This window comes from Schistocerca serialis, chromosome 12 (genome assembly GCF_023864345.2).
Source record: "Schistocerca serialis cubense isolate TAMUIC-IGC-003099 chromosome 12, iqSchSeri2.2, whole genome shotgun sequence".
Lineage (NCBI taxonomy): Eukaryota > Metazoa > Arthropoda > Insecta > Orthoptera > Acrididae > Schistocerca > Schistocerca serialis.
In genome coordinates this window covers 17,467,665-17,492,492 of record NC_064649.1, presented here as the reverse complement: position 1 = coordinate 17,492,492, position 24,828 = coordinate 17,467,665, and the positions used below count along the sequence as shown (strand labels likewise).

General features: G+C 44.3%; 1 protein-coding gene and 1 non-coding gene across 4 annotated transcripts in view; one reads left to right on the top strand and one right to left on the bottom strand.

Moving 5' to 3' along the window:
* The window catches only part of LOC126428105 (uncharacterized), an 857,744-nt gene that overhangs the window by 259,259 nt on the left and 573,657 nt on the right, over positions 1–24,828 (top strand). The window lies entirely within an intron of this gene.
* Positions 19,933–20,007, bottom strand: Trnas-cga (transfer RNA serine (anticodon CGA)). The gene has a single exon. It is a non-coding gene; the product is annotated as a tRNA-Ser (tRNA).

Sequence of the window (24,828 nt, the reverse complement as noted above, 5' to 3'; positions counted from 1 at the left end):
TAACGGTTTTTATGGATAAAAAATGGTTCAAATGGCTCTGAGCACTATGGGACTTAACATCTGATGTCATCAGTCCCCTAGAACTTAAAACTACTTAAACCTAACTAACCTAAGGACATCACACACATCCATGCCCTACGCAGGATTCGAACCTGCGACCGTAGCGGTCGCGCGGTTCCAGACTGAAGTGCCTGAACCGGATACTAAGCAATGGTAGTGACATTAGTCGGCAAATAATATATTGTTCCTGAAAAAAAAAGCTACATTTTGGAGATGTGAATCAGGAACGATCTATAACAGTGTCTTCACACTTCTTCTACATACCAGGTGCGACACTAAAGTAATGAGACTGATTTTCTTTGCAAGATGTGGCAACCCTGCGGCTTGCGTAGGCACAATATCTTTGACCTTGGTCTATAAGCTGCTTCTAGTCCAAGCAGCACATCGATGCAACTGCTCAGTCGTGAGTTGTGCTGTAATAAGTTAACACGTATTTGTGTCTCTCGTCATGGAAATGGAACTGCATAATATTGCGGTATGCCCTTTCTTTTTGCGTTAAATTGGGTGAAAACGTGACGACAACTTACAGTAAGCTTCAGAAGGCTTCTGGAGAGAAGGTTATGTCAAGAGCTCGAGTTTTTCATTGGCATAAAAGTTTAGTGAAGGCAGAGCGAATGATGAAGATGAAGACCGCAGTGGACGACCATCAACCTCACAGGCGGATGTCAACTTGGCCAGGATGCGTGAACTCGTACGATCTGATCGAAGATTATCCGCGAAAATGATTGGAGAAGAACTGAACATAAACTGAGAAATGGATCGTCTAATAATAACTGAAGATCTTGGTATGAGAAAGACTTATGCAAAAATGGTCCCCAAAAATGTCACACCACAACAGCGAGAATCACGGAAAAATCTGGCAGCAGATCTGTTAGAGCAAACGGAAATCAACCCAGAATTGTTAAGCCATGTTATCACTGGTGATGAAAATTGGTTTTTCCAGTACAATCCCGAGACAAAATGCCAGAGTTCGCAATGGTGCTCAAAGGGATCACCCAGACCAAAAAATGCTCGCTTGTCGAAGTCAAAAGTGAAATGCATGCTTATGTGCTTATTTGATTCCAGGGGAATTGTTCATAAAGAATGGGTGCCTCCTGGACAGACAGTTAACCAATATTACTACAAAGAAATTTTAGAAAGACTTCGTAAAAGAGTTCTTCGTGTTCGTGCCAACATTGCTGATAATTGGATTCTGCATCACGATAATGCGCCAATCCATACTGCTCTGTCAGTACAGCAATTTTTAACCTCAAAACAAATTTCATTACTACCACAGCCACCTCATTCACCAGATATCGCTCTGTGCGACTTTTTTCTATTTCCAAGAGTCAAAATGGCGGTCAAGGGACACCATTTTCAAACAACACGAGATGTCCAAAAAGCTGTGACGAGGGTCTTGGCGGATATTACAGAAGATGAGTTCCAGAAATGTTACCATGAATGGCAGAAGCGCTGGAAGAAGTGTGTGCAATCAGAAGGGAACTACTTTGAAGAAGACAACACTAAACTTGACTAAAACGGTAAGCAATTTTTTTTCCACATCAATCTCATTACTTTATTGTCTCACCTCGTATAACAGATAGTGTGATGAGGAGGAAGGTGTACAAGTAATATGGAATACGCTATCTGTCAAGGTGAGAAGCATGACATCATAATACATGTGAGATGACGTTAGATCTCTATACAGTAACTATTGACAGGGTGAATGTATTTCCATGCACAGGCGCTCGCATGCTGCGAAAATAGGAAAAAACTCTTCGCGGTAGATAAAGTATACAGGGTGAAAAGTAATTAAACCGACAAACTCTGGGAGATTGTAGGGGACATCAAAAAAATCTTTTTCCCTGATGTCATTTTTTCCTGTGAGGAGTATTTAAGCCGGTAGAGGAAGATTTCTCTGGCGGCAAATTAATTAAACCAACAAACACTTTTCCATTTCTTTATGACCAAGAGATAACACATTAACACAACCCAATTCCAATTACAGTAGATTATCAAAAAATGCCTCCATTGACACGTAAATACACCGTCGCATCATGTTGTGTCTGACACGGGCAAAAATCCCAGGAGTATCCCGAACTGTTCCTGCTGCTGCTACTATCCGGCCAACCAGATCCTCTTCTGATGCAACAGCAGTTGCGTAAACAAGGTTGCGCATCTCTCTCCACACAAAAAAGTCCAGAGGGGACATATCTGGGGATCGAGCAGGACATGGTACAGGACCACCTCTGCCAATCCACGTTTCTGGGAACCGTCGGTCCAGGAATCGACGCACACGACGACTGAAATGTGCCGGCGCCCCGTCATGTTGGAACCACATGCGTTGTCTTGTAGGGAGCGGCATGTCTTCCCGCAATTCTGGCATTGCTCTGGCGAGAAAATTGTAATAGTGCCTGCCATTTAATGGCCTAGGTAGCAGATACGCCCCAATTAAACAGTCCCCAACAACACCAACCCACACATTAACGAAGAAACGCGCTTGATGAGCGCTAGTAACTGTGGCATGTGGGTTATCCTCACTCCAAACATGCGAACTGTGCATGTTGAAGACTCCACCACGACCGAACGTTGCTTCCTGTAAAAGACACAAAGGATGGAAATGTAGGAGGCATTTCACACTTTTCCAGGTACCACTGCGAAAACTGTGCTCTGGGTGGATAATCAACTGGTTCCAGATTGTGGATACGCTGTAAGTGAAATGGATGTAACAATTGCTCTCGAAGGACTGTTCTTACATTCCTCTGATTCGTCCCCATGTTACGTACAATTACACGAGTGTTGATTGAAGGATCTCGCTCCATATGCTGCAAGACAGCTTCCTCAGCGTTCTTACCGTGTGGCGGCGTCCCTGTCCAGGTAATCTGCTAAATGACCCGGTCTCGCGCAGACGTTGGTACACAGCAGCAAAGGTCGTATGATGCGGGATACGGCGATTAGGATATTGTTGTTGATAAACCCGCTGTGCAGCTCGTCCGTTGTGGTGCGCTACGTAGTACGCACCAACCATATCAGTGTACTCACTCCACGTGTATCGCTCCATTAGTAAACAGAGACAATGCACTACTACACTGGTGGACAGCAGTTGCCTACAACTGAAGAGCGCAATACGCCACCTAACGTTAGCGACAGCCCCGGACGGTGCACAAGTCCCGCCCAATCACCCCCCTCCATACCAATCCATATCCTAAGCTCCGCCCATCGTCTGCCGCATGTTCCAACATCAAAGTTGTTCGTATCACAGATATGCCAGTCATAACAAGGGAGAAAAAAGTGAGTAGTTAGTACGAAATACAGTTTTTCCGGTACCATTGTGAAAAGAATTAGAAATATGTTCATTGAATATGCGAGTTGAAAAATCATCAATAAGAAATAAAAATAAAAATTGTATCCACACTGTCTTTTTTATTTCATGAGCTTACATCTGCATTATATAAAAAAACTCTGATATTTGTTAACTGCAGTGAGCGCAAATTTCCGTCACCTCGCGTAGTGTAAGAAATTCTGTTGGGAAATATTAATTGGTAGTATCGTCAAGGATGCTGTCCATTATCTCGATTCTCTAAAGTCAATGTTGTGCATAAACAAGGCAAAGTCGATGTCTTGGTTTGTTTCTGATTACCTCATTAAGACTCAAGAAGATAAGAGTGGGATAATGTAGAAATGCGTAATGCAAGCAGTCAGATATTTATGCAGTGACATTCTTCATTAGTATTTGCCCGTGTAATGGGTGAATGTTTACTTGTGAACTCTTAGCTTATAGCAGACACGAGATTACTTTGAGTTCTTCTTCAGTGTTTGAGAGCTTTAGAGCTGCCTATTGGTAAACATATGTACATAACTTCGTCAGTGTCATTCCAGCACATGTTATCGTATTTTAATGTCTGTTAGATATCAGTTTTGACAGCAGTTGGCCACAGCAGTCAAGATTAGGTACCTTGTGTATGATAACTTTATTGAGAGTGCATATCTATGTTTCATTTTGACAGTATTACACGAACTGCTATGAAGTACTAACAGCACAACACTGCTAGTATGAACAACCGCGGTGAAACGAAAAACGACGAACAAAAACACGACAGCGACGAGAACTACCAAAGATCATATTGATGTGCTCTTGGTTGGTGTGGCAGGGGGTAGGTGTGGAGGGGGTAAATGAATGGGTGGGGCTTGTGCAAATGTCCGGGGCTGTCGCTAACGTTTCCTCAATACGCCCTCTAAGAACTGAAGCTCGAAATACAGCCTCTAACAACTGAAGATCGTAATATGCCCTCTAACAACTGAAGATCGTAATACGGCCTCTAACAACTGAAGGGCGTAATATGGCCTCGACCGGTTTAAATAATCCTCATGGGAAAAAATGACATTAGGGAAAAATATTTGTTTTGATGTCCCATGCAACCTCCCAGAGTCTGTCGGTTTAAATACTTTTCACACTGTAGAGTGATTCAAGGCCATACGCTCGCTGGTTTCTTCAGCGAAAGCACGTCCCAGAGCACTCGTTTACTAGCATTTGATAGTGGCGGGAGGCCAAAAGGTCAGCCCGCACAGGACAAGGTCCCCGTCTCGGCACCGAGACTCCTCCCCCTCTCCCTCCCCCTCTCCCCCCGCCCACCAGCGCCAGCGTGCCGCAATAAACGGCCGCAGACTCCGCCGCAGAGCAGAGCCGTAACTCACGACGGCTGGCGACCGCGCCAGGACGCAGCGGCGCATCATGGCAGCGCCGGGGGATTCCCCCAGAGAAAGCGGGACGGCTGGATGGCTGGCTGGCTGGCCGGCGAGCCTACACGCGCGTCGCGACGCGGCGCTCGTGACCGGAATGCGGCGCAGCCCGCTGACGCCTCAGGCGTCGTAATTTCTGGAGTCTTCTCCGCGCCCGGCAGCTGATGGAAGATTCATGCAGCACCTTCTGTCTAACAGGATGGGGCTTTCCACGGTCTGATTTTTTCTGGTCACGTCCACTGCGTCCGCTTCGGCAGCAAGTCGTACGTCATTGTAAATTATACCCACAAATTTCAGTATGAAGTAGTACGTGTCTTGCATTCACATAGCAAGAGTTGTGAGCTCCCCATGAAACTTGCATGTGCTGCATTCCCAACGTGAGTTAGGTATTAGAATTTGTTTATCCCCAACGAAATTTGGGTGTACAGTATAATACAAATGGCTATGAGCACTATGGGACTTAACATCTTAGGTCACCAGTCCCCTAGACTTAGAACTACTTAAACCTAACTAACCTTAGGGCATCACACACATCCATGCCCGAGGCAGGATTCGAACCTGCAACCGTAGCGGTAGCGCGGTTCCGGACTGAAGTGCCTAGAACCGCATGGCCACAGCAGCCGGCGAGTATAATACACTTATCTTTTTCCTCAATGATCGCATTACAAATTAAAAATGCAGAGTCTGTATCGTCAAGTCCATTGTACCTCTGGAAAATGTTTACATATACTATTTTGCGAAATGAATCGAAGTAACTCGTTGAAAGCCATCAGTTTCAGTGAAATATATCTTCATTGTTTATTTTTTACATCATGTTCCACCTATGTTCGACACAGGGCGCTATCATTGAGAAATACACTACTGGCCATTAATATTGCTACACCAAGAAGAAATGTAGATGATAAACGGGTATTCATTGGACAAATATATTATACTAAAACTGATATGTGATCACATTTTCACGTAATTTGGGTGCATAGATCCTCAGAAATCAGTACCCAGAACACCCACCTCTGGCCGTAATAACGGCCTTGATACGCCTAGGCATTGAGTCAAACACAGCTTGGATGGCGTGTACAGGTACAGCTGCCAATGAAACTTCAACGAGATACCACAGTTCATCAAGAATAGTGACTGGCGTATTGTGACGAGCCAGTTGCTCAGCCACCATTGACCAGACGTTTTCAATTGGTGAGAGATCTGGAGAATGTGCTGGCCACGGCAGCAGTCGAACATTTTCTGTATCCAGAAAGGCCTGTACAGGACCTGCAACATGCGGTCGTGCATTATCCTGCGGAAATGTAGGGTTTCACAGGGATCGAATGAAGGGTAGAGCCACAGGTCGTAACACATCTCAAATGTAACGTCCACTGTTCAATGTGCCGTCAGTGCGAACAAGAGGTGGCCGAGACATGTAACCAATGACACCCCATACCATCACGCCGGGTGATAACGCCAGTATGGCGATGACGAATACACGCTTCCAATGTGCGTTCACTGCGATGTGGCCAACCACGGATGCGACCATCATGATGCTGAAAACAGAACCTGGATTCATCCGAGAAAATGACGTTTTGCCATTCGTGAACCCAGGTTCGTCGTTGAGTACACCATCGCAGGCGCTCCTGTCTCTGATGCAGCTTCAAGCGTAACCGCATCCACGGTATCCGAGCTGATAGTCCATGCTGCTGCAAACGTCGTCGAAGTGTTCGTGGAGACAGTTGTTGTCTTGCAAACAGACAGACTTTAACGTAACATTTCTACTTCTCTGTAACGACCACATTTCATTCAGTATAGCGTCCTATTTGCAACAGCCCAAGTATTTTGAACAGTGTAATTGTTATTGACACACTCAAACGTAGATGATGTACTTTTTCTGGTCATGACTTTCCGAGTTTTAAGTATTCTTTTGGCGGCAGCAGAATCTAAAAGTAAAGTTAGTGGTAGTATTTATGTGAACTAAGTGTGTTTTTAAAATTTAATTTGAAATGCATTGTACATATTTGATACTAATTTTACCCGGCTCAACAGTTATGTCGCAATCTAAAACTCATTTTGTTTTCTCTGTTTTCTAAAATTGTCACCGTGATAATAATGATCGAAAAACGATAAATTTTTGTAAATACGGAAATTTAGAAGCTAAAAAAAGTTGAAAGTAATCAAATGGTAATATGTAGCTATTGTGCTCATTAAAATCAAAGATATAAGGATGACGTTATCATTTTCGTTGTTTACGTTCATGGTATATGTAATTGCATGCCTGATGTATTACTATTATGTAAGAGATTTTTGATAATGAAGCTGTTTACCAGGGATCACAGTATCTGTCCTCTAACAAATCATTTAGCACTTTTACCAGCTAGCCTATGTGGCAGGTTGTAAGAGTATTTCACACTTTGTTAATCATATTGTATTGCCATTATCTTCTTTACAAGTACTTTAATTACATCACTGAAGTGCTTCGCATACGTCGCTGCATACATCGGAAACTATATGATACACAGCAGGTATATAAACGCGAAACAATTACTGTGGTAAGATAATAGTATCCAGTTGCTAGTAACCGGAGTGCAAATACTAGCCATTCTTCAGGTTATGCTGGTTGTTGAGAATTAATATTTCTATATCAAACTTCCTCCTCAGTTATTATGAGAAGCAAATTACTCTGTGATAGGGGCATCTGTAGCTGCCTACTTTCTGCAAGAAGAAAGCAGACCGCTGTCTTTTGAGCAAATTTTATTAAGGTACTGCCCGTTTTGTGTCTGATTTCATATAATCAGGTTCGTGTAGACAATGAAACACGGTAAACAACAAGGAAAAGAACACAGAAGGCGTAACTACTTAGTTACCATAATGGCGATAGGGCGGAAAGTCAGTGAATAAATAGTTGGTGAACGTAATACATTTGCATGACAGCAAATCAACACGACACGGAGGGGACTAAACGAGCCGCACTAATCACAGGCGACGTTTACAGAGTGTCTGTGTATTTTATGAATAAAAGTCCGCCGGCCGCGGTTTCCGAGAGGTTCTAGGCGCTACAGTCTGGAACCGCGCGACCGCTACGGTCCCTTGTTCGAATCCTGCCTCGGGCATGGATGTGTGTGATGTCCTCAAGTTGGTTAGGTTTAAGTAGTTCTAAGTTCTAGGGGACTGATGACCTCAGAAGTTAAGTCCCATAGTGCTCAGAGCCAGAGCCAATAAAAGTCCGGCGACTGTCTTTAGTTCGGTTTTTCAGGTTTTCATATCCAATACGTATTTCAGAGCAAGAACTCTGCCACCATCGTCCCTTAGGAATACTTTTAAGTTTGTCATTGTGAACTGGTAAAGCGGATGCACGTTATCAAGGTTGTGTTTTTATATAAAAGGAAAATATAATCATATGAGGACGAGGAAAAAAACTTGGACCGGCATTAAAAGAGATGTACATTTCTAAGACGTTTCTCCCTAAGTCCACTGTGACATTTCTCAAAGTTACTTGGGTCTCATCGCACATATTTCACCAGAAAACTGATGAAAACATTCAGAACAAATATCCTGTGTAGTAAAGGATATTGTATTAGATCATTTAGTTTGTTACGTTGGAGACAAAAGATTTGTGTCAAATGATGTAATATTCTTAGAGTCTCACGAAATTGCACACTATCTGACAAAAAGCTAAGTACCTAGAAGGGGACGGGCAAACGAGATGAAAAATCAGCGATTTGAGCAGGTGTGTGACGGTATTTTAGTGATCCCAAAATCGAGTCAAATTTACGAACAACTTGGCAATTTGAGCCCACTTGTTAGCACGAAGAAGCAGTTGAGAAGGGTGTCATAATGCTGTTTCTTTCTCTCCTGAGAGTTGCTGTTATATCTGGTCTTTCATATCATGGATACTGGCAGTGGGACAGAGTTGTCGTCCACGCTGATTCCACAAATGTTCTGTCAGGAACGGATTTTCGGATCTTGTTGGCCACGGGAATGCGACGGCTTTGCTGCATTGGCAACACCGGTTCCGATCAGATTACGGAAGTTAAGCGCTGTCGGGCTGGGCTAGTACTTGGATGGGTCACCGTCTGGGTCTGCCGAGTGCTGTCGGCAAGTGGGGTGCACTCAGCCCTTGTTAGGCCAATTGAGGAGCTACTTGATCGAGAAGTAGCGACACCACTCATGAAAACTGACAATGGTCGGGAGAGTGCTGACCAAATGCCCCTCTGTATCCGCATCCAGTGACGCCTAAGTTCAGAGGATGACACGGCGACCGATCGGTACCATTGGGCCTTCACGGCGCGTCCGGACGTTGTCTGTTTGGCCACAGGAGTGCCTCGACATCCACGTGGGTAGTTCATAGAGATATATCTCATGTGTGGAAGAGCATTGTCCTGCTGAAAAATGGCACTGCATGAGGACGCAGGATGGCCGTGGCGTAGCGTTGTGCCGACAGAATTCCATCAGTCACAACTAGCCACGATTTGAAGTCATACCCGATCGCTCTCCACACCATGAGGCGAGAAGTAACACCGCTTTGTCTGGTCAACACAGTGGATGAATGGGACCCCCTCCACGTTCGCCTACGATGGTCATCTGGGATAGTGCAGAACAGCCATTCATCGCTGAATGCAATGCGACGTCATTCCTCAACACTCCGCGCTTCCCGTTCACGGCACTACTCCATACGCTGCAGTCTGTACTGTGGTGTTGACAGCAGTCTACGCATGGGATGGTAATTCCCTAGCCCAGCTGCTGCTAGTTTCCGCCCAATGGTGCTGAACGACACAGAATGTTGCAAGAAGTCCATTACTTGTACTGGGATGGGGGGGCACAGATGGGAAGGTGTCACCACGAGCTTGGTTCACAATACCGCTATCCTCTTCCTTGTGGTGATCAGGCGCGGTCGACCAGAACCATGGCGGTAAGTGTGCTCACCATCGCACTCCCATGCGTTCGAGCAATGGCCCACTCTCACTTGCAAATGTCCCACAGATCTGGTCCAGCCAGCCAAATGGAGACCCAGTCGGTCAGGTGCTGATAACGGTGTCTCACACGAGTACGCGGCATCGCGTCCTTCACAGTGACCGCTCAACATCTGACGCTGTTCGCGCCCCTTAAACGAGGTGTGGATATAAAACAACAGGACTTCTGCTGTCACAGAGTAAGTACGCATGCGCCAAAGACGAAAGGCCAATAGCTGTCAACAGTGAAGCTATCTCAGCCGAATGCGGCATCTCTGGCGTAGGTAGATAAACCTCTGAGTCAGTGGCTTTCATATACGTAATTCTGTTTCACCAGAGAAATGATAAGTGTAATAACAATGAATTGTCGGGAGGTTTCACAGGAAACTTGCAAAAACTGCTATTGAAACGTATCTTCTACTAAGACAAGTGTATGGCAAAGGTTGCTTATCACTTGCGAATTTTTGAAAGGTTAACCGTTTCCGCTATGGCAGACGAGGCGCTGAAGATGACTCACGCCCGGGACGCCCTTTAGCATCAAGTTTGTAGTTGTTGTGGTCTTCAGTCCTGAGACTGGTTTGATGCAGCTCTCCATGCTACTCTGTCCTGTGCAAGCTTCTTCATCTCCCAGTGCCTACTGCAGCCTACATCCTTCTGAAAGTGTATTCATCTCTTGGTCTCCCTCTACGACTTTTACCTCCCACGCTGCCCTCCAGTACTAAATTAGTGAGCCATTGATGCCTCAGAACATGTCCTACCAACCGTTCCCTTCTTCTAGTCAAGTTGTGCCACAGACTCCTCTTCTCCCCAATTCTGTTCAATACCTCCTCATTAGTTATGTGATCTACCCATCTAATCTTCAGCATTCTTCTGTAGCACCACATTTCGAAAACTTCTATTCTCTTCTTGCCTAAACTATTTATCGTCCATGTTTCACTTTCATACATGGCTACACTCGATACAAATACTTTCAGAAACGACTTCCTGACACTTAAATCAATACTCGATGTTAACAAATTTCTCTCCTTCAGAAACGCTTTCCTTGCCATTGTCAGTCTACATTTTATATCCTCTGTACTTCGACCATCATTAGTTATCTTGCTCCCCAAATAGCAAAACTCCTTTACTACTTTAAGTGTCTCATTGCCTAATCTAATTCCGTCAGCATCACTTGATTTAATTCGACTACATTCCATTATCCTCTTTTTGCTTTTGTTGATGTTCATCTTATACCCTTCTTTCAAGAACGGATGAAAATATCGAAAAATTAGGTAAAGTGGTGCAATCAGGACGTCGTTTGAGTATTCTACCGATGGCTGAAACTGTAGGAATTGATGAAGAATGTGCAACGCAAATTTTGCATAACCTATTACAGGTGAGTACAGCGTATGCGGAACTAGTGCCGAAAATTCTCACGATCGAACAAAAAGGAGCTCTTCAAAATGTTTTTACTGATAGGGCCCAAATTCACCAAGAGCGAAAAAAGATTAAATGAGCAAAATCATGATTCAAAGTGATATTCATGGAATGGTGTATCTTCACTGGATTCCTGAAGCTCAGTCTGTTAATCAACATTACGACCTTGAGGTTCTCGCTCAGCTCCATGAGAAAATAAGAAAAAAAATGCCCCGAATTGTGGAAGAACGAGTCATGGGTTCTGGCCAAAGCAACGCACTGTCTCATCCTGCATTGTCTGTGAAGAGGTTTCTAGAGAAATTCGGCGTCCCAGTATTAGACTACTAGCCTTATTAGCCTGACCAAACACTGTGGGACCTTTTCCTGTTCCTCAAGGTCAAACCGGAATTAAAAGGAACAAGATTTCAATCCATCCATTGAAGCAGTGAAAGAAAAAGCTGCACGAGTCATCAAGGAGCTCATGGAGGAAGACTTCCAGCACTGTTCCCATCATCAATGAAAACTTCACATGTAACGTTGTAAGGATAGAGGAGGGGAATATATTGAGGATAACAAAAGTTAGATATGTATGTTCTTGAAATAAAATGTTTCACAGCAGTAATCCCGCTATGTTATCGCCATAGCTCGTATATTCCACCAGGTCTGGTAACAACACTGATCACGAACAACACTGTTGTTACCCAGTGGCTCTTCTACCTGTCACAGAGAACTGTAACTCTGATCATTTACATATTCGTCTATGGTGTGTATGTATACGAAGTTACATTGACGTCCGATCATGTCTTGTGAGTGTTTCACGGTTTAATCAGACAGTACATACTCACAACGAAATGTGTCACAGGATAATACAAAACGAGAGGCTAGAAAGGGTAGGTTGTTCCAAGCCAATGTTTGAGGCAAAATATTGAGCAACTCTGTATATCTGCCACCCCTCTTTCCGCTAACCCAGGGGACTTGTTACGGAATTGTTTACCTCGAATACGCAGGTCTATTCGGAATGTAAGGTCTGATCTGTCACAAAGTGGAAACCTCTGTGAAACTGAAAAATATTTTATTTGCAATAGTTAGCTACACCTTCCAGCTCCTTGTCTACATAGTCGCCGCTCCGATTTAGACATTTATCAGAGCGTTGTAGGAATTTTCCAATACGATCGTCACAAAAGGTAACCGCCTGTGCTCCTGCCAATTCTCTACGCTGGTCTACAGTTCATTGTATCTGCCCGATACATTGTCTTTATAGCCAACGGTACACGCAAGCAGAAATGAAACTCAGGGACAGTCAAAATTACGGGCTCTATTGCAGGTGATCAAATACTTCCCGTCGAAGAGACTGCAGGAGCACCTTCATTGCCCCTGCAGAGTGCGGCTGAGAATTGTCATGCAGAAGGAAACGCATGACAGTTGTGTTATGCGGGCTGCATGACATCAGGCGAAATCTCACACCAGCCTCTCGTACTTGGTGGGAGACACTATTGTTCTAAGCATCTTTACGTGCTGACTGTGCGCTCAGAACTGAAAAGAGCGACATGGCGCGATCCATGGGTATACTAGAGACGCTTCCCCCACGCATCTGAGCAAAGCTTCATAGGATTTTCACTGTGGTTTCCATTTCACACCCCATCAGACCTAACTTTCCGAACAGCCCTCGTATTTAATTTCTATTTTAGTAACGCTCGTATGTTTTTACGTTTGCATAATAACAGAACCTGCCTTCTGTTGCGATTGTCTTACCAAGCCATACTGAAACGCCTTAAGGGGACCACACCCTGCCTACCCAACCCATGTTCATTTAGGCATATATTTGACCCATTTCTGAAAAAAACTATCTGATGCAGGACCATAATATTTTTACTGTATGTTACATGATGCTAATAGAGTTTACTTTATCCATTTTATAGTTTTTAAGAAATACCAGGTGATCAAAAAGTCAGTATAAATTTGAAAACTGAATAAATCACGGAATAATGTAGATAGGGAGGTACAAATTGACACACATGCTTGGAATGTCGTGGGGTTTTATTAGAACCAAATAAATACAAAAGCTAAAAAATGTCCGACAGATGGCGCTTCATCTGATCAGAACAGCAATAATTAGTGTAACAAAGTAAGACAAAGCAAAGATGATATTCTTTACAGGAAATGCTCAATATGTCCACCATCATTCCTCAACAATAGCTGTCGTCGAGGAATAATCTTGTGAACAGTACTGTAAAGTATGTCCGGAGTTATGCTGAGGCATTGGCGTCGGATGTTGTCTTCCAGCATCCCTAGAGATGTCGGTCGATCACGATACACTTGAGACTTCAGGTAACCACAAAGCCAAAAATCGCACGGACTGAGGTCTGGGGACCTGGGAGGCCAAGCATGACGAAAGTGGCGGCTGAGCACACGATCACCAAACAACGCCATCTGTCGGAGATTTTGTGAACTTTTTTTTGGGTTATAATAAAACCCTATGTCATTCCAAGCATGTGTCTCAATTTTTACCTCTCTATCTACATTATTCCGTGGTTTATTAAGTTTTCAAATTTATACTGCCTTTTTGATCACCTGATACTTTTGTACATTTATTAACAAAAAATGTTAAGTTTTTTCTGCAGAAAATATTAATTTGTGAACTTCCTAACTGGGGAATATTAATGAATGTAGTGCCAGAGGTGGCTTTTTATGTTATGCAGAGTCTCTGAAAATTCCGTTCATTTATCTATGATAGTTTCTGACATAATGGGGCATATGTACTGAAAATAGACTTTAAAGAACAAAATTTGTTACTTACAGTTAATTAAAACTGTCCTGCTACATATGATGGCACTTATTTGGCCTCTAGCAGGACTTTCAACTTCTTTTTCACCTCCCTGGATGTTTGTCTTGCTTTCTTGGCCATATTAGATGCAGACCTGTCTGCATCGGCTATCCTCATTTTAGCGCAATGTTGCAGCCCAGTGATCATATTTTCACCTGGATTAATTCCCAGCTGTTTCAGCACCCAACACTTTCCAATATTACCACAACTGAATGTAACAACAGCATCATGAACTTCTAGTTTCATTCTATGCATGCCTACAAATACAGTTTTAGGAAGGCGGTTCCAAATTATGCTGTTGAAACATTCATTTGGGTTCTGCGTCTGCCCATGCAGACATTTTCTTAGAAGGTCAGGATGAACCAAGTCTCTGAAAATAGGTTTAATTGCTGTAATAACAGCAGCAGAAAGGGAATGCTGCTGAGAATAAGATTCTCCAGTTGCCTCAGCCCTATTGTATTTACACCACGAATTTTCTCCTGATGGACACAATCCATGACATGGCTTATCATCATAGAGGACTTATGGAAGAATATGGCCCAAAGATCTCTCTTCATTGCCTCCAGATTTTCTTTATTTCTCCCAATTTCCTGCCCATAGTATACCTACAAGTTTTCTATTTCAGTTTTAGTTAACCGACCCTGTCCGGTCAACAATTTTCCATCTTCTAATATTTTTGCTCTCGTATCAATAGTTAGCTTTCTCAGCCTTGTTCCCAAACGTTTTTGAACATGGCCTACACATTCTATTTTTGCTAATAATGGCGTCTCCATATGGCTTACAGTTGACAGTGGGTGACAGAAAAGTGGGCGTGGTACATAAACACACGTGGTAGGAAAATGCTGTTTAAATGCTCGAAAAAAATTTTTTTCAGCAAAATCCTTTTCAGGGTACTTAAATAAAACCTTAATCTATCGAAATATGATGAAAACCGAAAATCGACTTTTTTCGACCTGAACGACGGTGTGGTCCCCTTAAGTAAATGTCAGTAACAATGATAACGGAGCTTTCGTAAAAGAAAAGTCATACAGTTTTGCCCAAGAAAAACAGTCATCTAAATTTTCAATGTAATTTACGACGCTTATGAAATTATTTCTTCCGTGTATTTGTAACTCGCAGTGCGAGAAGCCCTGGAACTAAACATCACCAAGTTATCCGGTTTTATTTGCTTCGACCGCTTTCAGCCTTTGTTACGAAAAGGAACCCTTCTACGACTGATGTTCTAATATGTCCCACACCCAACATCATATCTCTCCGCGGTGTTGGAATCTCTGCCCATGTCTGCTGCACGTGCTATAATCCCTTCTACTTTATCCCGGTACACACAAAGAACAGCTCTAGTGCTGATTAAAATTCCGCCCACGGAGTAAATAAACATGTCGGGAACGAAGCTCCTGCTAACCGTATACTTAGTATCGGTATCCGATAACAGATACCGCGCCGACTCGGAATCGCCTTTCCATTGCTACGCCGTCCTCTTCTAAAGGAGATGGCTCCAATACTGACTCGTCGGTAATCTGATTGGGAGAAATGGCTCGGTCTCCCCGGACAAGAGAATTACATTTCGGACTGAACGGCATAAAGAAATAAGCTAATTACTTTCGGGCACGCGAGACTCATTAACTGTCGAGAGGAAAAGTTTTTATCGCCTTCCTGCGCTCCGGAGCAGGCGGCACCGACGTCTATAGCATCGAGAGATTAATCTCAACTCTATAATTACTTCTGCATCCGAATTAGTGTTATTTTCGGAGCTCCTCACAACGATAAAGTTATGTTATAGAGGCTTGTTTCACTAGTAAAGACCCATTTGATCACAGTCTATTTATTCATTTACTTAACCTGATCAGATTAGGGGCATCAGGCCCTCTCTTACATCGGACCAGTGCTCCACACATGCACCATTTCACACGTCAGAGTTACATCACGACAATAGTCTAAATAAGAAAATTAGATTACTCTAGTGACAATATGAATAAAGAGTAGTGCCTAAGACCTAATAAAGTAAATGTTGGCAGTATTTTTACAGCAGGTGCTATACATACAGATTATGATAAAAGCAATAATAATAACAGTAAAAAAATCAAATAATAATGATAAACACGAGAAAAATTGGCAATAGTAATGAAGATCTGTGCAGATGTACATTAATATCTTGGTGTGTAAAGTAGATGTTTACTAGTATAGCGAGTTTTGGTGAAGGGAGATTTAAGGAGGGGGAAAGAGGGAAGTAATGAGGTGAAGTGCATTCATGTACAGAGGAAGGCATTACTGTTGCTTAAGTAGATACGTCATTAACTGTTTTTTGAAGTCGGACATGTTTTTCAGATCTCTAACATAACGAGGGAGGTTATTCCAGAGTCGGGTTCCCGCTACTGTAAAAGACTTGGAGAAGGTGACTGAGCGATGCAGTGGAACAGACGGGATTTTATTGTGATGGGAACGTGTGTTTCTGTCATGTTGTTCCGACATAAGCGTTAAGGACGAGGAGAGATATAAGGGACAGTGTACATTTATAAGGCAGTAGATGAGACAGAGTGTATGGAAATCTCTGCGTTTGTCTGCACGCACCCAGGACAATCTTGCATATGCTGGTGAAATGTGATCAAAAAGTCGAACGTCACAGATATCTCGGACACAGGCATTGCTGACCAGTTCCAGACGTCGCGAATGTTCCTGAGAGAGGCCTTGTAGGATAATATCGCTGTAGCCAGTGATTGCGAGTATAAGCGTTTGTACTAATTTCTTTTTAAAATCGAAAGGGAAGAGTTTTTTATATTTTTGTAGGACATGAAGGGATGCTGATGCTTTTTTGCACACTGCAGTTACGTGCTCTGTCCAGTTTAGATATTCATCTATTATTATTCCCAAACTATTTGCCGAGGAGAGAAGTTAATATTTGTTCCATTTAAGATTATACGATTAAGTACAGCAACTCTGAAATACTTAATATGGCAATTTGGTTACTCAAAAGGCACATTAATTCATTCACACGAAGTTATTCACAAATAGGCCTATCTCCATAGTTTCAGAACACTAGTGCGCAAAAACTGCAAACCGCAGAGCAAGCCGACCGAAGTGGCCGAGCGGTTCTAGGCGCTACAGTCTGGAACCGCGCGACCGCTACGGTCGCAGGTTCGAATCCTGCCTCGGGCATGGATGTGTGTGATGTCCTTAGGTTAGTTAGGTTTAAGTAGGTCTGAGTTCTAGGGGACTGATGACCTCAGCAGTTAAGTCCCATAGTGCTCAGAGCCGTTTTTCCGCAGACCAAAATGAGACATATCAGCAGTTAGCGGATCACTACATGTTTCTGTATCTACATGATCACTCTGCAAGTTACACTTACGTGAATGGCAGAGGGGTCACCGAATCACCTTCATATTAGCGCGGGAAAAACGAACAAATAAATCTTTCCATTGGAGCTCTTGCCACGGAGCGGGATAGGTCATCTGTGTGTTGTTGTTAACGCTATCTTTCAGTCGGCCTACCTCGATAGGATTCTTGCCGATGCCCCTTCACTCTGTAGTAGCAGATATGTGCTAGGCAGTGTAAATCAGCGTTGATGAAACCACTACCTGATACCTACCACACAGAGGCCGCATAATTCTAGTTCAAAGTCCGTTCCTGAAAGTTCATGACACAAAAATTGGGCGTTCGGGATGTTCAGTCTATCTACAGAAAAGCGTTTAAAAGTAGATTAACTCTGTTTTTTATTTATATTGAAACACATGACGTTGCTATCAAGTCCGTATTTAATATGCTGAAACGTTATCATTGAAAATTCACTGTCTGTATAACAAACATTCACTAGAAAAGTAGCCAGAATTTTAGCAAGTCCGACCCGACTAATTTTCACGTTCTACCAGTCACAGACCCACAATTATTCGCGAGTTAAACATTCGGTCGTTTCAGTGGTCTTCTTCGTAAGAGGTGCTCGCCAAAATATTCCATACAGAGTACGAAACACGCCACGCGGAGTTGTTACTACGACCAGGAAGTTCACGCGCTCATATCTCTCAAACTCTTTAACTTAGAAACACGAAACTTTCATTAAAATGTTCGTAACTCCAGTCGCTGCAGTCACGATATGTTCGAACCGAAATTAGCTCACTATTTCCTCATGTTACAGAGTATTTTTAAGGATCGGTCTGACATCGTGTTATCCGTAGACCGGCTAGCAAGCGACTCTCCCGACGTATTCTCTTCTCTGCCCACTCCTCTATTCGTATGGAGACAGCTTAATTTTGATTGGCTGCTGAACTAAACGACCAATAAGAACGTTCCTTCCTGACCATTATCATGGCAAATCTTCCGTTATCTAGTCACTAATTTGATAGTAATTAACATCAGCAAAACTTCAATTTCTTGTATTATGTTTAATCAAAATAAGCAAAGCGCGAAGTATTCTTCAAATTGATAAATAAACTTATTCCGCCTCCAACTTCCATTCGAGCTGCTTTTACACAAAAGTATGCTAACACAGACATTCGTCATCTGAATAACTTTCCCATGGTTCCTTTGTACAAGGTTTTACGTAAAATGAAATATTAAATTTTAATGTATGTCCCACATACACTCTCTCAATCATTCTCACACACTCACACAACAAAATATGTGGCGTCACCGCTAGACACCACACTTGCTAGGTGGTAGCCTTTAAATCGGCCGCAGTCCGTTAGTATACGTCGGACCCGCGTGTCGCCAACTATCAGTGATTGCAGACCGAGCGCCGCCACACGGCAGGTCTAGTCTAGAGAGACTCCCTAGCACTCGCCCCAGTTGTACAGCCGACTTTGCTAACAATGGTTCACTGTCTATATACGGTCTAATTTGCAGAGACGACAGTTTAGCATAGCCTTCAGCTACGTCATTTGCTACGACCTAGCAAGGCGCCATAATCAGTTACTATAATTACTTCAAGAATGTATTCTGAAAGACAATATTGTGAATCGTGTACCGTCAAGAGCGACGTTCATCATTAATGGATTAAAGTAAAGTATCAAACTAATTACGTCCGCTTTCTGAATTCTCATTCCTTGTCACGTTCCAGACCTCACGTCAGCATGGTTCTTCCCTCCTCACGCCAGCCTGCGTGAGCTAAAACGCTGCGTTTCGGCCTCCACTCGTAACACGGTGTTGGCTCTTCTGCCAACACAAAAAAATATAATCAAACAATAATTCTGACCGGTTTTTTTACGTAATGCAAAGTGACTGAAGTTTTAAAAAGAAAATTCTAATTAATTGATTTGTTATGCACTGACAACTTTGTAATGGCTTCAAATGACAATGAAAGTCAATCTGTTATTGTTCCTAACTTGGTTTTTTAAAAAGAAAAAAAAATCAGTCGTAGGGTTTAAGACTTTTAGGTGATTCTCTTTATCCCCGGAACTATAGTAAATAAAAATTTGAAATTTTGACAGCATCATTCCATTAATAACAAAAGGCTGCGTAACAAATTTGAACAAAATCGGATAGTAACTAAATGGATTATTTATATTCCTAGAGGGTATGAATCTTCGTATCGACCGAATGTCTGCTGTTCTATGCAGTTTTCACGGCAGGCAGCGTCACCTGTGCTGTGAGTGAGCGGAAAAAAGTAACATAGCTATCAAGCAGCCACCGTACTGCGTGCCTTACTGCAACGAATGTTATCTCGTAATAACTTGCTTCGTTATACTCTGATTCCTCTTATTTTATTACGATGACCATTGCTCCCTATACAATATAAACAGATGCAAAACACCAAACCATAACACATTACGAAACGTAGTACAGTGTAGGAAACCCGTTGGCAATCAAAACAGCTTCCAATCGTCTCGGAATAGAGAGACACAGGTTCTGTACGGTTTCCAACGGAATCTTATGCGATTTATCCTGGAGAATCGTGGCAAGTCAGGAAACGACGATGGAGATGGGTAGCAATCAAGCATCCTTCTAGAATGAGATTTCCACTCTGCAGCTGAGTGTGCGCTGATATGAAACTTCCTGGCAGATTAAAACTGTGTGCCGGACCGAGACTCGAACTCGGGACCTTTGCCTTTCGCGGGCAACTGCTCTACCAACTGAGCTACCCAAGCACGACTCACGCCCCGTCCTCACAGCTTTACTTCTACCAGTACCTCGTCTCCTACCTTCCAAACTTTACAGAAGCTCTCCTGCGAACCTTGCAGAACTAGCACTCCTGAAAGAAAGGATACTGCGGAGACATGGCTTAGCCACAGCCTGGGGGATGTTTCCAGAATGAGATTTTCACTCTGCAGCGGAGTGTGTGCTGTTATGAAACTTCCTGGCAGATTAAAACTGTGTGGCGGACCGAGACTCGAACTCGGGACCTTTGCCTCTTGCGGGCAACTGCTCTACCAACTGAGCTACCCAAGTACTACTCACGCCCCGTCCTCACAGCTTTACTTCTACCAGTACCTCGTCTCATACCTTCCAAACTTTACAGAAGCTCTCCTGCGAACCTTGCAGAACTAGCACTCCTGAAAGAAAGGATATTGCGGAGACAAGGTTTAGCCACAGCCTGGGGGATGTTTCCAGAATGAGATTTTCACTCTGCAGCGGAGTGTGCGCTGATATGAAACTTCCTGGCAGATTAAAACTGTGTGCCGGACCGAGACTCGAACTCGGGATATTTGCCTTTCTCGGGCAAGTGTTCTCCTTTCTTTCAGGAGTGCTAGTTCTGCAAGGTTCGCAGGGGAGCTTCTGTAAAGTTTGGAAGGTAGGAGACGAGGTACTGGCAGATGTAAAGCTGTGAGGACGGGGCGTGAGTCGTGCTTGGATAGCTCAGTTGACAGAGCACTTGCCCGCGAACGGCAAAGGTCCCGAGTTCGAGTCTCGGTCCGGCACACAGTTTTAATCTGCCAGGATATTTCAAGCATCCTTCTGTTCAAAGTTGGCAATGAAGGCCCAAGAGTGTTGAGATCTCGTCACTGTGGCGCCAAAGAGATGTAACTGTTCACACTCGTATTCACAAAACCAGTTCCGGGCGACGCGCGCTGTAGGAACGGGGGTCCTGTCGTCATGGAACACAGAGTCACCGTTTGGGAACAAACCCAGTACCACAGGATGGACCTGATCAGCCAAAACGGTCACACAGTCCTTGAGAGTAATGCGACCTCGTAGAGTGTGGTGTCACCGCCAGACACCACACTTGCTAGGTGGTAGCCTTTAAATCGGCCGCGGTCCGTTAGTATACGTCGCACCCACGTGTCGCCACTATCAGTGATTGCAGACCGAGCGCCGCCAGACGGCAGGTCTAGTCTAGAGAGACTGCCTAGCACTCGCCCCAGTTGCACAGCCGACTTTGCTGGCGATGGTTCACCGCCTACATACGGTGTCATTTGCAGAGAGGACAGTTTAGCATAGCCTTCAGCTACGTCGTTTGCTACGACCTAGCAGGGCACCATATTCACTTACTATGTCTTCTCAACAGATACTATTGTGATTCATGTACCGTCAAGAGCGACGTTCATCATTAATGGATTGGAGTTAAGTATCAAACTAATTACGTCTGCTCTCTGAATTCTAATTCCTTTTCATGTTCCAGCCCTCACGTCAGTATAGTCCTTCCGTCCTCACGCCAGCCTGCGTGAGTTAAAACGCGTGCATTTCGGACTCTACTAGTAACACGGTATTGGCACTTCCGCCAACACAACAGAGAGTACCCAAGAGGGCCATGGCAAACCATGACGTGGCTGCACAGATCATAACCCAACTCCCTCCTTGTTTCGCCCTTTGTATATCAATTCGGCCAGCTGGAATTTACACAACTACGTGGAAAGGTCGAGGAGGCGTGGCATAGCGAATCCCAGGACATAACTCACGATCTGTAAGATCCACTGGATACCAGCGGCTGCATTGCCGTCTGTGGAGGCTACCTCACGTACTACCACGGGTGTTTCAGCATTCATCTGGTAAACGTAATCATTTCATGTATTTCATATGTACTGTTTCAACAACAAATCTTGAGTGAATCACTAACCCCTAGAGTGTGTACTAATTTTTCTTCCGTCAGTGTATTAGTAGTGGTGATGGAGAGCACGGTTTCAGATGCGCCTTACAGATGCTGTCGCGTGACCTCACTATCCGTTTCCCCCGTTTCGGCGCTTCTTTCACTCGCGGCGAAGCAACTCCGCTAATTGGAGACCGGGCCACGCACCGCGCAGCGCTCGTTAAACGCACGCAGGGGCCATTTGCATCACAAAGGGCGGCTCCCGGCTGTCTCTGAGACTTTCCGCTACGCCCGGCTAATTCGCCAATTAAGGATCCGACCTGCGACACGTCCGGGACACACGGTTAACACGGAGCGTCTGTTCCACATCACTGAGAATCGGATGTTTCAACAAGCGTTCAGGACGAGAAATAGAATCTGCACCACACCTAAATACTCGCTTCTTTACAGTCTTGCACGAATACACATATAGCTGTGCACTCGTGAACAGTAAATATTATGTGTTCCACAGGGCAGAATTGGAATTAATTAAATATACGCCATATGCCTCATAGCTAAATATTCAGAGATGATGTTCCACAGGGAAGCATTCTAGGTCCGCTCATCTTGCAACCTGCCTCACAACTTAATACGGTTGAAACTTGGTTTGTGGTAACTACACTGACGGAAAAAATTGCAACACCAAAAAATACACTACTGGCCATTAAAATTGCTACACCAAGAAGAAATGCAGATGATAAACGGGTATTCATTGGACAAATATTTTATACTAGAACTGATATGTGATAACATTTTCACGCAATTTGTGTGCATAGATCCTGAGAAATCAGTACCCGGACAACCACCTCTGGCCGTAATAACGGCCTCGATACACCTGGGCATTGAGTCAAACAGAGCTTGGATGGCGTGTACAGGTACAGCTGCCCATGCAGCTTCAACACGATATCACAGTTCATCAACAGTAGTGACTGGCGTATTGTGAGGAGCCAGCTGCTCGGCCACCATTGCCCAGACGTTTTCAATTGGTGAGACATCTGCAGAATGTGCTGGCCAGGGCAGCAGTCGAACATTTTCTGTATCCAGAAAGGCCTGTACAGCACCTGCAACATGCGGTCGTGCATTATCCTGCTGACATGTAGGGTTTGCAGGGATCGAATGAAGGGTAGAGCCACGGGTCATAACTCATCTGAAATGTAACGTCCAATGTTCAAAGCACCGTCAACGCGAACAAGAGGTGACCGAGACGTGTAACCAATGGCACCCCATACCATCACGCCAGGTGATACGCCAGTATAGCGATGACGAATACACGCTTCCAATGTGCGTTCACCGCGATGTCGCCAAACACGAATGCGACCATCATGATGCTGTAAACATAACCAGGATTCATCCGAAAAAAAGATGTTTTACCATTTGTGCACCCAATTTCGTCGTTGAGTACACCTTAGCAGGGGCTCCTGTCTGTGATGCAGCGTCAAGGGTAACCGCAGCCATGGTCTCCGAGCTGATAGCCCATGCTGCTGCAAACCTCGTCGAACTGTTCGTGCAGATGGTTGTTGTCTTGCGGACGTCCCCATCTGTTGACTTAGCGATCGAGACGTGGCTGCACGATCCGTTACAGTCCTGCGGATAAGATGCCCGTCATCTCGACTGCTAGTCATACGAGGCCGTTGGGATCCAGCACGGCGTTCCGTATTACCCTTCGGAATCCACCGATTCTATATTCTGCTAACAGTCATTGGATCTCGACCAACGCGAGCAGCAATGTCGCGATACGATAAACCGCAATCGCGATAGGCTACAATCCGACCTATATCAAAGTCGGAAACGTGATGGTACGCATTTCTCCTCCTTACACAAGGCAACACAACAACGTTTCACCAGGCAACGCCGGTCAGCTGCTGTTTGTGTATGAGAAATCGGTTGGAAACTTACCTTATGTCAGCACGTTGCAGGTGTCGCCGCCGGCGGCAACCTTGTGTGAATGATCTGAAAAGCTAATCATTTGCATATTACAGCACCTTCTTCCTGTCGGTTAAATTTCGCGTCTGTAGCGCGTCATCTTCGTGGTGCAGCAATTTTAATGGCCAGTAGTGTAATAAATATGGAGTAATAAAATTTCTGGAATACATTAACTGTGTCTAACATATTTAAGCGATTAACGTCGCAAGACCAGATGTTAATGTAAGCGCAAGGTAAGCTATTGCAAATGTGAAATGCTGGTTCATCGATAACCGATGTGACCGCCAGCCGCCAGAATGTTGAATGCAAGCATGCAGACGCGCATGCGTTGTGTTGTACAAATGGTGGATGTCTATATCTGGGAAGCAGTTCTATGCCCGTTGCACTTGGTCGGTCAATTCATGGACTGTTAGTGCTGTTTGTAGGTAACGCTGTCGTCCGCAGATGTCCCATTTGTGTTCGAATGGAGGCAGATCTGGTGATCGAGCAGTCAAGACAACATGTCGACACTCGGTAGAGTATGCTGGGTTAAAACAGCATCATGTGGGCGAACGTTATCCTGTTGGAAAACAGCGGCTGGAATGCTGTACATGAGTGGCAGCGCGACAGGTCGAATAAAGAGGCTGCGGGTGATAGGGATAACTGGGAGAGTGCTCATGTTGTGGTACCAAATAAAAAAAATTGTTCAAATGGCTCTAAGAACTATGGGACTTTACATCTGCGGTCAGCAGTCCCCTAGACTTAGAACTACTTAAACCTGACTAACCTAGGGGCATCACACACATCCAGGCCCGAGGCAGGATTCAAACCTGCGGCCGTAGCAGCAGCGCAGTACCGGTCTGAAGCGCCTAGAACCTCTCGGGCACAGCGGCCGGCCGTACGAAATCGCAACTGCAGACCGTTACTCCAGGTGGAAGTCCATTGTGTCTAGTATGCAGACAGTTTGGTCTGAGGGCCTCAACTGGCATTCTTCTAATCAACAC